Source organism: Phalacrocorax carbo, chromosome 17, assembly GCF_963921805.1.
Source record: "Phalacrocorax carbo chromosome 17, bPhaCar2.1, whole genome shotgun sequence".
NCBI lineage: Eukaryota > Metazoa > Chordata > Aves > Suliformes > Phalacrocoracidae > Phalacrocorax > Phalacrocorax carbo.
The window spans coordinates 13208943-13221820 of NC_087529.1; positions in this window are offsets into that span (position 1 = coordinate 13208943).

The window sequence follows — 12878 nt, forward strand, 5'->3', positions numbered from 1 at the left end:
TAGAGCCTCCTCTTGGGAAGATGGAACAGGAAGTTCACGTCCTCGGGCAGAAGAGGGAGTTGACTGTGATTTTCACACATCCCTGGTGAACGTCCAAAGCACTTGAGTTACCTGATGATTATCCTCCAGGCTTGCTTGGTTGCGGAGACAGGGCAGGAGATGTACCTTGGAAATGCCCGGTAGGTCAGGTCTGTGGGAGAGAGGTGTAACTGTCCCCGCAGCCCGGGGCCCGACTCTGCAGGGTGCTCAGGTTTAGATGTTTTGGGCGTGGGCCTCTGGGCTCTGGAGGGCAATTTTGGACCAGCTGCACTGTGAGAGGCGCAGGGTGAGCTGGCATCCCCCTGAGGTACATTCATCCCCAGGTCCAGGAAAGCCACAGTCAGTGCTGTCTGGGCAGCCGTGTGAGCTTGATGAGAGCTGATAGGGTTCAGAATGAAAGGGCTCAAGGAGGGTAAGATGATTGTCTCTTTTTCCAGCTGGAGGGAGATGGGTCGGTGGAGTGAGGTTTTGGCTCCAGCCTCGTTGGAAGGGTGCTGAGGATGATAGAGATCAACCACCCTGGCGGTGCCCAGCCCTCAAAGCCTCACCCTTCAAGTGCCACGGGGTGGCAGCACGGCTTTGGGTAGCGGGGCTGGAGCCTGGTGATGGGCTGGGGTGAAGCTGCTGGAGATGGACCTAAGCAAGAGAGGCCTGAGGCTCATTTCCATTTTCTGCTGCGTTTCACAGCACCTTTCACTCACTGCTAACTTCCCAGGTTGCGTCCCCCTTCCCTGGCTCCAGGGATGGGGATGGCCATGCTGGAGCTGTTCCAATGTGGGAGGCACATCAGGACCCCTTCCCCAGCCCCAGGCCACCCTGTCCCCTGGTTGCACAGTGCACAGGAGGTGATAAGAGGGCTCTGCACAGGACCCCGGGCAGGGTGGGCTTGTTTGGCTGGGCTCTGGGCATGGGTCTGCAGGCATGGTGGTTCCCTTCCTGGGAAGCTGCAGTCTTGCAGTGACAGTCACTGCCCAAGCCTGGGAACTTTGCTTAGGAAGTTGTCCGTAGGGAGCAGCGTGCGTTGTCACTGAGCCTCTTGGGGAAGGCAAGGGGGTTTGTAAACCCCACAGAGACCTTACCCCTTGCTAGGAAGTGTGACCACTCGAGGTTATATGGAGTTAAGACCAGTGGGGGCCACAGTGCAAGGGCAGTAGAGCCAGAACAGCGAGGCAAACGGGCTGAAGGCCTGTGGTCTTTCAGAGCGAGCTGCACCTCCTCTGCCTGCAGCAGCTCGCAGTGCTTCCGACAACCTGGTGCCTCTAATCGGGCTGGCTCAGTGAGCCTCTTCCCTGCAAGCTTGCTCACTCGCCCACACGTGCACCACATCTCCCAGCCCACGCCACCCAAGTGATTCATTGCTCCCAGGCTGCCGGAGCTCAGCATTAGACCTCTGCAAAGCACCTGAAATGAGCATTTCAGTTAGACTCCAGGCCCGGAGCTGCCAGGGTTTTGTGGCAGCAAAAAGAAAATGGATGCAGAGCTTTATTTGCTGAGAAAAGTAGGGCAGGGAGCTCTCACGTTGAAGAAATTGGAGGAAAAATGTGCGGCAGCAGCCCGGGCTGTAATCAGGAGAGAAAGCGTCAACCGGGCAGGGATCTGTAGATCTGAGTCAATTTAAGACAGCTCCTCCCCCTGCACCAAATGACGCTAAAATATTTCAGCCAGGCCTGAAAATCCTGCAGGTTTGGCATCCGAAGCAGCCTGGCAGCTCTCAGGCAGTGGGGGGGGCCAGGGCAGCCCCCTGCAGCGCAGGCAGGAAGCACGAGCCAGTGGATTTATTCGTGCGGGTTTTGAGAACCGATACCCCGGCTCTCCCTCCGGGCGAGAAAAGTGACTTTCCAAAACCACAGAGCACACGGTGTTTCTACGTGAAGCAGCTGCCGGCGGTGCTGGGAAATGCCCGGCCGAGCCGTCCCCACCTGCGCGGGGGCCTATCTGCGTGCCGCTCCAGGCACGGGGACCTGCCCACGCACCCCGCTCGGGGATGAGGGCAGCTTACGTTGGCCTTTGTCTTGCAGCCTGGGCAAGCTGGGCTTCAGATGAAGGGGCACATGTGTTAGAGCGCGTTGCGCTCTGGCCAGGTGGGACTGTGGCTGAGGTGGGGTGAGCTCCCCCCCAGTTTTGTTCCCGTGGACGCTCTGTGCATGCTGCGGCATCCTTCCCTGTTGTCACCTCTGTGCTGGTGTGAAGGGGCCGGCTGCACCAGCATCGGGCAGGCCTGCTTCGCCCTAAATCCGCTTTCACTTGCTGCCTTGCTGCCTTCCAGCATGTGGACTCAGACTTTCCCAGGTGCCTCAGCCGTCCCTGTGTGCCTGGGAGGGCTGGTTACCACAGAAGCACGGAGACCCTTGGTGGTAGGTGCTGGGGGGAACAAAACAACCCAAACCAAACCCCAGCTGACAATTGTTTTCCGTGGAAACTGGCTGAGGAGGCCTTGGCAGGGTGGAGGCGCGGGGGAAGATGACCTGGGTTGTCCTCGTGGTACCCACGCTGCCTGCCCAGGGCCAGGGTGAGATGCTGCTGGAGCGAGGATGGCAAAGCCACAGCGCACGATGATAACGGGAGGCCTTTCTCGCCCATCACCTCTGCATTAGGGCCTGTGGGCAGAAGCCACCGAGGCACTTGAGTGTGCCTGATGTGGTGGGGAGGCGAGGAGGCCCACAGCCAGCTTTCGGCGGCAGCAGCCCTTTGGACAGGCTGCAGAGGGGAAGGGTGCAGGTTTTGGCGGTGCAGGCAGCTATGAAAGCTTTCAAAGCAGGGCAGAAATGAGGCTGCCACGTGCACCCCAAGGGGTTTCTGGTGTACTGACAACAGAGGCGGGTGGGCGAGGAACTGGGACATGTTCCCTGCTGTGGGGATCTGCAGGGAAAATGGGGAGCTCTGATGTATGATAGGTTCTCTGGGTGTTTGTCCCTCAGGAAGTGCAGTGGAAGGAGGAAGCTCTGCTTTGTGAAGGAGCGACAGGCTGGTGGGCCATCGGTTCCTGAAGTAGACCTGCAAAGGGCATGTGAAGATGGTATTGCCACCCCTTGTGAGCTCGGTGCTCTCTGCAAAGAGGCCCTAAGCTGCTTCATGGTGGACACAACTAAACACGCTGGTCTGCAGACAGAGTTGAGGTTTTGGTGGCTGGAGAGACACAAGAAGCTGTTTGAGGTCCCAAACCTATTCTTGGCTGAGACCTCTCACCTCCCTTGTCTGCTCCTGCAGCTCTGCATCGCGGAAGGGGGCAGAGCGGGGTCTCACCTTGATGGTGCAGGTCACTGGGGGTGCTGAGGGCACGTTTCCTTGGGGCAAATGGCAAAGTGAGACCACCACTGAACTCACAGGAGGGATTTGAGAACCCAACAGTATCTAGCCCATCCCCAGCTCCCCTGGACCTCCTGCTGCATCCCAGGTAGCACTTGCCCTTCCTTCTCCTGACCAGATGTGCATCACCCAGGCTCTGCCCAAAGCAGGCACTGGGCTGGAAGGAGCTTTTTCCCCCCCGAGGCAATGGTCCTCCTGTGTGGGCAGTTGCAGAAGACCCCAAACAGAGCCCTGGGACAAATACTGGGTAAGGACGTTGCACCTCCTCCGGTGGGTTCCCAAACAGCCCAGGTGCATGGTACAGGGCAGGGTGTCAGCACACCCCAGTGGCCACAGGATCCAACCGCTTGGCTAGGCTGTGGGCTTTGATACTGCTCTCCCAGCATCGCCCAGCCCGGCAGGTCTGGCAACGTGCCATCAATGCCAGGTTTGAGGAGATGCTTCCTGGCAGTCCTGTGTGTCTGTCCCCACCTCTCTGGGGTCTCTGGACCTCGGAGATGCTCAGCTTTTCCTGTGCCTTGTCCTGGGGTGGCTGGGGATTGCTGGGAGAGGAGAGACTGTCACTGCAGAGCTCAGCCCTGCTTCCTCAGAGCCTGTCCTGACCCGGGAGGTCCACAGCCCAGAGGGGCGGCTCTCATCCCTCCTTCCCCATGTCACTTCTGGGCTCCGTCCCAGAGCAGCCTCCATCCCAAATGGGCCCACCCTGGCGCGGAGCACCCCGGGAGGTTGTGCAACCCTTGGATTAAGGCAGAAAAGGGGAAAATAGGAGTCGCCCATCTGTGCCGCTGCAGAGCAGCACCAGGGGCCTCTCCAGGGGCGCTGGGGCCCCCCGACCCATGGCCTCCCCTTCCCCCACCTGCAAGGCTGGTTGCAGCAGGTGACATGGAAAATGACAGGGCACTTTGTGCCCTGCCAGCGCCAGCCCAACGGTCCCGCGCCCGCCATTGGCGCAGACGGGCCACGATTTGTCTATATATGGGCAAAGCGAGGCGCCCGTGTTAACCCCTGTGTCCCCCGCGCCCGCCCCGGCGCGTCACTTCGGCTTTTTGAGGTTTCCCTTTGTGCTCTCATTTGCCTCCCGCGAGCCGCCTGTTTCACCCAGCAGTTTCTAGTTGACTCACTTTTAACGGCCTCGCTCCAAGCCCGGCCGTGCCAGCAGCGGTGCTTCCCAGGGGGACAGGCAGGGTGCAGGCAGCGGGGTCAGGCTGGGAGCACATGGGGAGCCCACCCCAGCACCCAGCCCAGTGCCGGCATCCTGGTGCCGGGTGGTGAAACGTAACTCAGCCCGATGGGTCTCAACCTGATGGTTCTCACCCTGAGCCCAGCCCTGCAGGCACAGCAGCCCCTCTCTTCTGGGTGCAGAGGTGGGCGCTCAGCCATGCCACAGGTGCTGCAGTTCTTCCTTGTGCCCGACAGAACAGTGGCAAACAATGCTCTGCCCACCCAGAAAGCTCTCAGGAGCTGGTTTTGACACCCCTGATTTTTTGGGTGCAGCAGCAGCCCTCCCTGCTCTCTTCAGGAGCATCACCAAGTTGGAGCCGTCTGTCCCAGGGGTCCTTTTTGAGGCCACCCCTTGCACTGCAAAACAGAGTGAGCTGTGCTCATCCTGCACCTCTGTCCCCTGTTCTCAGGAGGTTTATGGTGGCTTGTGTTGGGAACACAGTCATTAGGCTTCAGTGTTAACAGTGACATGACTGAGGCACTGTGGTTCTGTTGGGATCTGGCAGAATGATGGCCAAGAGATGCTTCTGGCTGTCTGTGCAACTGAGGATGTGGACCCAGTGGCTAGCAGACCCCCTTTCCCACTGGTCCCAGGGCAGTGGAGGGGGCTTAGGGAGGCTTTAGATGAGATCACTCCCTTCCTCCTCCTCCTCCTCCAGCACAGCTCACAGGCCCACGAGGTGCTGGGTGGATGGGAGCCACATGGGCATGGCTGGGCCACAGGCAGCTGCCTGCCCCCGTCACAGAGCTGGGTCCACAGGCCAGGGTGCTGGCAGGAGTTTGTCTCCTTTAAAAATGGTGCGGGGCTGAAGGCAGCTGGCCTGGCCGCCACTTCCCCTGCATGCAGTGAGCGCCGTGACCGCAGGCAAGGAGGGGAAGTTGCTGCAAGGAACGATAAGAAATATCAGCGCTTTCGCAGCACCCAGGCTGTGTAGCTCAACAAGGGCCCTTCCCCCTGCCCGTGGGCCGGGGCCGGCGGTGCTGCTGCCCTCCCAAGTCCCCAGCTCCTGTTCCCCTGCACTTGCCGATACTGGAGAGTTACTGGAAAAGCAACAGCCTGTGTCCCACAGGGCAGCGGGGACCCTGGGTCCTGGGGGGTGGAGGTGGCGATGCACCCTCGGTGCTCAATACAGAGCAAAAACTGGGTGGCGCTCCTGGGTGCACAGGGGTGCTGGGGGTGCGCAACCCACACCTGGATGCCCCGAGACAAGGGCAGGGGAGGACAAAGCCAGGGGAGCAGTGCCATGGTGGAAGACAGTTTGGGTTAGAGAGCAGTGGTGGGTCGGGGGCTGCACCGCTGGGAGCAGCAGCACCCAGCACCCTGGGGGTTCATCGGCAAGTCCCAAGGCGATGCCGAGCAGGTGGGCAGGGTGTGGAGAGGGGCCTTGGGAGCACTGGGGCCTGGACACTCATGAGGTCCCCAGGGAGGAAACACAGACATTTCAGCCTCCCCCAACACCAAAAAGCTTCTGTGCTCTTAGCCCTTTGGGCCCTATTTCAGCCGGGCATGCCGAGCGGAGCAGGGCTAGTGATCCGGGGCCAAGGGCTGGGGAAGGAATTCCTGGAGCCTCGTTTGCCAGACAGTAAAATTAACCAATGGCCGGGGATGTGGTAAGTTCATCATCAGTTGCAAACTTTCAGACCTCCTTCTCTCAGGCCAAGGAACCAGATCTGCTGATTTCCCCCTTTCTGAGAGGCAGCGCAGGCGGTGGGTGGCTGCTGCTGGCAGAAGAAAACCAGCTCGGGACACCCAAAATGTCATGTGCCCCCATCCATGCTCGTCTGGGGAAAGAGGAAGCGTCGCCTCCCCCACTTCCCCGCTGGGAAGGCGCCTGCGGCCCTCCAGCACGGCTCCTCGGCACACCGGCGCTCGGCTGGGTGCAGGCAGCGGCACAGGCAGGCAGCGGGCAGTGCTCTGCCTGTAAGCCCCATCCTGGGGGGGGCCCAGCTCCTTCCCCACTGTGGTCCCCACAGCGTCCCCGGGCACTGGCCACGTGCTTCACCCTCCCCCTGACATCTTGACCTCCAGCGCGGTCTCTCCCAGCTGCCTCCTTTAGGAAACACATCTTCATCTTGCTTTGTAATGTGGTTAGCCTTAAATGGACCTTTTCTCGTGAGGGCCTGGCTTCTCACCTTCACTCCCTGCCTCCCAGCCCTCTGTATTTAGCGGGGCAGCTTGTTGTTGGAGCAAGGCCCGCTGCAAGAAACGTGGCCTTGACCCCGGAGCACAGGGGAAAGTCCCTCAGCAGCACCTCTGGGACCAAAGCTCGCTCTGGCATACCCAAAAAAGGCTCCTCAGCTCTGCTGTAAGAGCATAGTTGCCCGTACCCTCTGCGACTTTGACTCCTTGTGATGGCACCCAGCAGCACTGGCGACTGTCCCGTGGCACCAAGGCGGCTGACAGCTCTGGGTGCTGTCTCCACGGGGGGTCTCTGGGTCAGGAACAACCTGCTCACACACCCAAAATGATGTTCACATAGTTCAGGTGTCCCCAGGAGGGCTCATTCAGGGAGCTCAGGAGGCACCTAGCCCAGCTCCACGTGGGACCAGCTGTGCACGTGGTGGCCTCTGCTGCTGGCAAGGAGCTGCTCACCACATGCCTCTGGCAAGGCAGAGGGATGCTGTCCCAGGTCGGAGCCGCATCAGCTGCCAAACAGACCCCGTGGAGACATTGCCAATGGCCACTTAGATGTCCCTGATGAATTTCTCACTGGCGTGGAGAGCATGATGTCCCCAGCCTGGTGACCATAAGAGATGCAGACAGGCGCAGGGCCAGCGAAGGGTGGGAGGCAGGGCAGCCCTCTGGTGTCTGGAGGTGCAGGGATGGGGCCGATGGATGGGCTCGCTCTAGCCATTTCTGGGTTTTTTTTCCTAGTGACACTCTCCGAGCAGTTCAACCTCAGTTTGAACCAACTCCCCCTCCCCCAAAGCCCCTTCTACCTGCTGTTATCAGCGCATGTTCTGCTCAAGTCAAATCACTTCTGACTGTGCCACTGCTCAGTTATTTTTGACTTTGCTCTTCCCCTGCCTTCTGCAAACCTCACCAGTAGGTTTCTTTTTTTACATTTCCGTCCAGATTATCAATGTAGAGAATAAGCCTAAAAAAGAGTAATTGTAGAGCGGCATGAGAACCCTTGCACAGACCAATGCAGTCCCATCTACAGTCTCCTTTGCAGATTTAGCTTGTAGATTTTAATCTAATTTAATGGCAGCTTCACCTGGTGGTGGAGCAGGGCGTGCTTCCGGCACGCAGCGTGGCGCGGGCTGTGCAAGCTCCCCTTGCTCTTCATCCCGCGGCTGCTTAAGCCCCAGCGCCATCAGGCAGCGGCAGCCATTGCGACCCGGGTGTGCGAACCCTGCCCGCCCGGCTTTCGGTTTTCTTCCCAGGTGCCTCGCGTCCCTGTCAGCCGTTACAGCCCCCTGAGGCCAGGGGAAGTCTGGCGTTGTGGAGCACCGAGCGGGCGAGAGGCTCCGGGAGGTCTCTTGGACAACATGGTTCCTAAAGGGCAGGTTTAGGGCTTGCAGCCTGCTGGTGCCCGTGTCCCCGCCTGCTTTGCCCCTACCAGAGGGCAGTACCCTGAATCCTGCAGACCCCTGCCATGAGCTGCCAGCCCCTCCATAAGCTCCCTCCGCGGTCGGGAACATCTCGCTCCTGCGCAGGTTCTACCACCAGGATGGGGCGAGGGGACTCGGTGGAGCTGTGCGGCCGTCCTGGCCCCCACACAGCCATGGCGGGGGGGTGGATTCGGTTACTGTCACCCTGTGCAAACAGCTTTTTTTTTTTTTCTTGCCTTTTTTTTTTTTTTTTTGCACAAACATGTTTGTCGCTCTCAGCAGCGAAGCCCAGGAGAGCGTAACCGGCTGCTCTGTAACGGCCCCCGGTGCTTCCGGCGCTCGGCAGTGGCCGCCCCTCGCCCCACGGCTGGGCCGGCTGCGGTCGGGCTGTGGGGTGGCGCTGGGTGGGACCGTGCACCGTTATCTCCTCAGCAGCTACGGCTCTTCCTGTGGTCGGGGCCACGTGGGCAGGATGGGGTTAAAAGCAGCCCCGCTCCCCGCAGGGGCCCATTGCTCCCCGGCCACACACCAACCCATGCAGCACCCTGCTGCACCAGCACCCAGCATGCACCACCGGCACCTGGCATGGGCCACCAGCGTCTGCCGTGGGCCACCGGCATCCAGCATGCACCACCGGCAGCCGGCGTGGGTCACCAGCACCTGGCACGGGCCATCGGCACCCAGCGTGGGCTACCCACGCCCCGACCCGGTAATGGCGGGACCCACCCGAGACGCCCACATGGTGCTTGAGGAGCAGCGTGGGGTCTCCCGGGGTGCTGCGGCTGCAGCCATGATCCTGCTGCGAGGGGGACGGTGGGTGCTGGGGGCCGATGGCAGGTAAGGGGGTGACCCCATCCTGGGGAGCAGGGCGCAGTGGGGTGGTGCGGGGGGAGGAGGCACCACACTGGCAGGCGGGTCGGGGCGGGAAGTGGCCGAAGCAGAAGTGCCACCCAGGGGGTTTTCAGTGGCAGCAGGGACAGGATCGAGCGGACACAGGCTGGCGGGGCAGGTGAGGTGAGGCTGTTGGGGCTGGGGTCTGCGTGGCCTTGGACGCGGGGACCTCCAAGGGCCCCCCACCACATGGCCCGAAGGGCAGTGGGGGGGCGTCAGAAGGGTCTTTATGTGGCTGGCAGATGGGTCGAGGTGGGGGTCCTGTGGGGAGCCCCAGGACAAGGAGATCCCATGGCCTCAGGGACAGGGGGACAGGTCAAGGGGGTCTTTGGTAAAGGATGGGGGGATGAGGTGGGGTCCTCCATGGGGACATTTCAGCAGTGACAGGGTTGGGGTTTGCCATAATATCCTTGCCATGGGGACACGGCAAAAGAGTCCTCTGTGACGGGAGTGGCATTTAGCTGAGGTCTCCACCATGGGGACAAGGCAATGCAAGGAGTCCCCATCACGTGGATGGAGTTTGCCATGGGCTCCCCACCACGGCGAAAAGGCAAAGGAGTCCTCTGTGACCAGGGTGCCGTTTAGGTGGGGTTCCCTCATGGGCACATTGCAAGGGAGGGCCTCTGTGATGCAGATGGGATCTGAGGGACAATGATGGATGTTTGAGGGGGATCTCACCTTGGGATCCAGTAGAGGAGGTCCTCTGAGACGAGGATGAGGTTTGAAGGACAACAATGAAGTTCAAGGTGGGATCCCCCCTGTGGGGACAAGGCAAGGGGGTCCTCTGTGAATGGGAGCAAAGCAAACACACCCTCTGTGCCCAGGATGAGGTCTGAGAGGGGATGATGTGGTTTGAGGGGGGGGTCCCCACCGGCAAGGGCAAGGCAGTTGGGTTCTCTGCGACCAGGATAGGGTCTGAGGTGGGGTTCCCTGCTTTGGGGACAAATCAAAGTGGTCTCCTGTGACCAGGATGGAGTATTAGGTGGAATCCCACCTTGGGGGAGACGTGAGAGTTTAATCCTATGACCACGATAGGGTCTGAGGTGTGCTCCTTCCTTTGGAGACAAGTCAAAACTGTCCCCTATGACCAGGATGGGGTATTACGTGGCTTCCCTGGATGTCTCTTGTGCCCAGGATAAGGCTCGAGGTGGGACTATGGGGTGTGGGGTAGGGTCTCGCCCATGGGGACAAGGTGAGGATGTCCCCTGTGCCCAGGATGGGGTTTTAGGGGAGACAAGGGAGGACAAGGCAGGATCTCCCACGTGGGGACGAGGATGTTCCCCATGCCCAGCATGGCCTCCCAAGGTGGGAGGTGACACTGGCAGAGGCTCTCTGTCCCCGGGGCAAGACCAGCCCTGCAATTTGCGCCCCTGGCCACGCTGACGCCAAAGGTGGCCCCATGGCTGGGCCACGTGGGGTGCAGGAGGTGGCCCCACGTGGGTGGACGCAAGCACTTCGCCGGAGGAGAGCAACCGCCGGACACCGACTGAGAGACAGTGCAGTCACCCATAAAGTAGAAAGCACTACTAAACAGCACTGCAGGGTGTAGTGTTTCCTACTTTATGGATGAGTGTACTGTGGGCTACGGAGAAGAGAGCGCCGCCGCGACCCACTTGCCCGTCACAAGTTGTGTGTGGTCCGAGAGCGAAGGACGGGCTGTGCGCAGCTCACGGGAGGGTGCCTGCGCTCGGCCGCCCACCCCATGGGCACTGCCACCCTCCCCGGGCTGCGGATGCTCTGCTCATCCCCTCTGTCCCTCTGGCACCTGGAGACCAGCCACGTGGGGAAGAGGGGCCGCATGGCCTGGTGCCCCACATGTGTAGCGGAGGGGCCCATTGGGTCAGAGCGAGCACCACACTGGGAGGCCAGGTATGTTGCGAAGCCTCCAATTCCCATTTTTTTCCCCCGTCTTCATTTCCCACAAGGCAAAGCCCTGGGAAGAGCTGGGCGGTGGCGGCCACATGCAATGGGGAGAGGCATGGGAGGCAGGTGGGGGCTCTTGGATGGCTTTGTGCTGCTGAATGATTGCTGGGCACAGTGAGGCAAGGGGCTGCGAAATAAAACTCTTTTGGCATTGACTTCTGGACATTTTTATTCTATTCCTGGGAAATGCAAAACTGAGGAAGAAACACTTGCAGTGCCCAGGGCCACGGGCAGCAGGGTTATCCCTCAGCGGGAGGCACTGTGAGCTTGCACACTGCTGGAGGCCATGTCCAAAGCCCTGGGGGGGCCTTGGTGGGACCACGGGCGGGGGTGGTGGAAATAGCCCAACAGAAGCTGGCAAATCTCAGCCCATTGCCATGGGGGTCTCGCCTTCAGTCCCCCAAGGCTCACTGGCAAAGCTGCCACGTCCTGCGACATCCCCAGCCGTGGTCGCAAGGCCACGTGGAGCGAAGAGACCCTCCTACGGTCCCTGTCTCCTGCCAGTCACATACCCCTGGCTCATCCGTCCTGGGAGGGGTCTGAAACCAACTCGGCTTCCAGGGATGCAGGAGGAGAGCCTCTGTTCTCCAAACATCAGCTCCCCAATCCCCCCAGATCTCTTCACCCTTGGCTTTGACTCCCCCTCTCCTGCCCGTGGGAGAGGGCACCTAAAAATAGAAGAAAAAATATATTAAAAATACACTTTATTTTCCCTTTTTTGAGGCCAAATGTTAATGGAAAGTTTCCACGTTCTGTAAAACTCCTTGTGTTGGTCTTGGGAGTATTTCTGGGTGCTTTTACTGAGTCTGGGGTGTTTTTCTTTCACTTTGACCCCTCCCCAGACTGTCTAGAAAGGACCAGGGTGTTTTGCTTCGTTGTCCCAGCTTTCCCACATTCCCTGGCTTTGTGACTGTTCGAAGGGGATGTGGAAGGGAAAAAAAATCAAATCAAAACTGTTGTCATGGTCACAAGGAGGCAAGTTTTTAAACAGTAGAAACGAAACAGGGCTAAAAAAAATCCCCAATCAGCCAGTGCAGACTGCCCTGAGCAGCTTTCGTTTTGCTGCGTGCTGGAAAGGAAAAGCAAGTCCAAGTTTTTAACATGCAAAAGTTTAGAAATTTCACCTCCTAATAATGAATATTCAAGTATTAAGAAGGATAAATACCAAATGGTTTTGATCAAGGACTATTGTGGTTATGAATATTACAGCCACTCAGCATTCACTGCCGGGAGAGACATTTGGAAACATGTTTCTTGCTGAGAACAGCAAAACAGAAACTGCTACTTTTTTCTTTTTTTTAAAAAAAAAAAAACACAACGCCATTTTATAGTGTCTTCCCTCCATACCGAATGCATTTCAGCAGGTTCCTGGAAGGAAACGTGTCCTCTCCCTATTGGGGTGAGCTCCTGGTCTCCAAAGGTCCTCGGCTCGTTTATCCTTGCCCCGGTTTGGTGCCGCAGGGGCAGGCAGGCTGCGCAGTGCCCAGTCCCTGCTGCTTTGCAGACCCAGAAATGCAGGGGCTGGGGCTGAGGCCCCTCCGGGTGCTGCATCCCAGTGCTGTTGGGGTGGCTCTGGGGAAGGCTACACACGCCAACAGCCGCCTGGCCAGGCTCTGCGGTGTCTCGGGCAAGAACCAGTCTCTCCCACACCAGCCCCGGTGGATGTAACCATGCTGTGCCTGGCCACCATGCCTGGGGGCTGCGCTGTGACCCCCAGCTGGGCCAGCCCATCACATCCCCTTTTCTGCTAGGTTATTTTTAACCGGAGTTCGGTCCCTGTGCTGCTCCACAGCAATGTCCCGCCACCACCGTGTGCTGCAGGGGGTGGTGGGAGCAGGGAGAAGAGCAAATTTGGGCATCATGGACACTTGGATCTCCTCCTTGGAGCTGTGCTAGGACATGTCAGAGCAGCCCCTTGGCTACAAAGTGGGTGCATGGAAGTG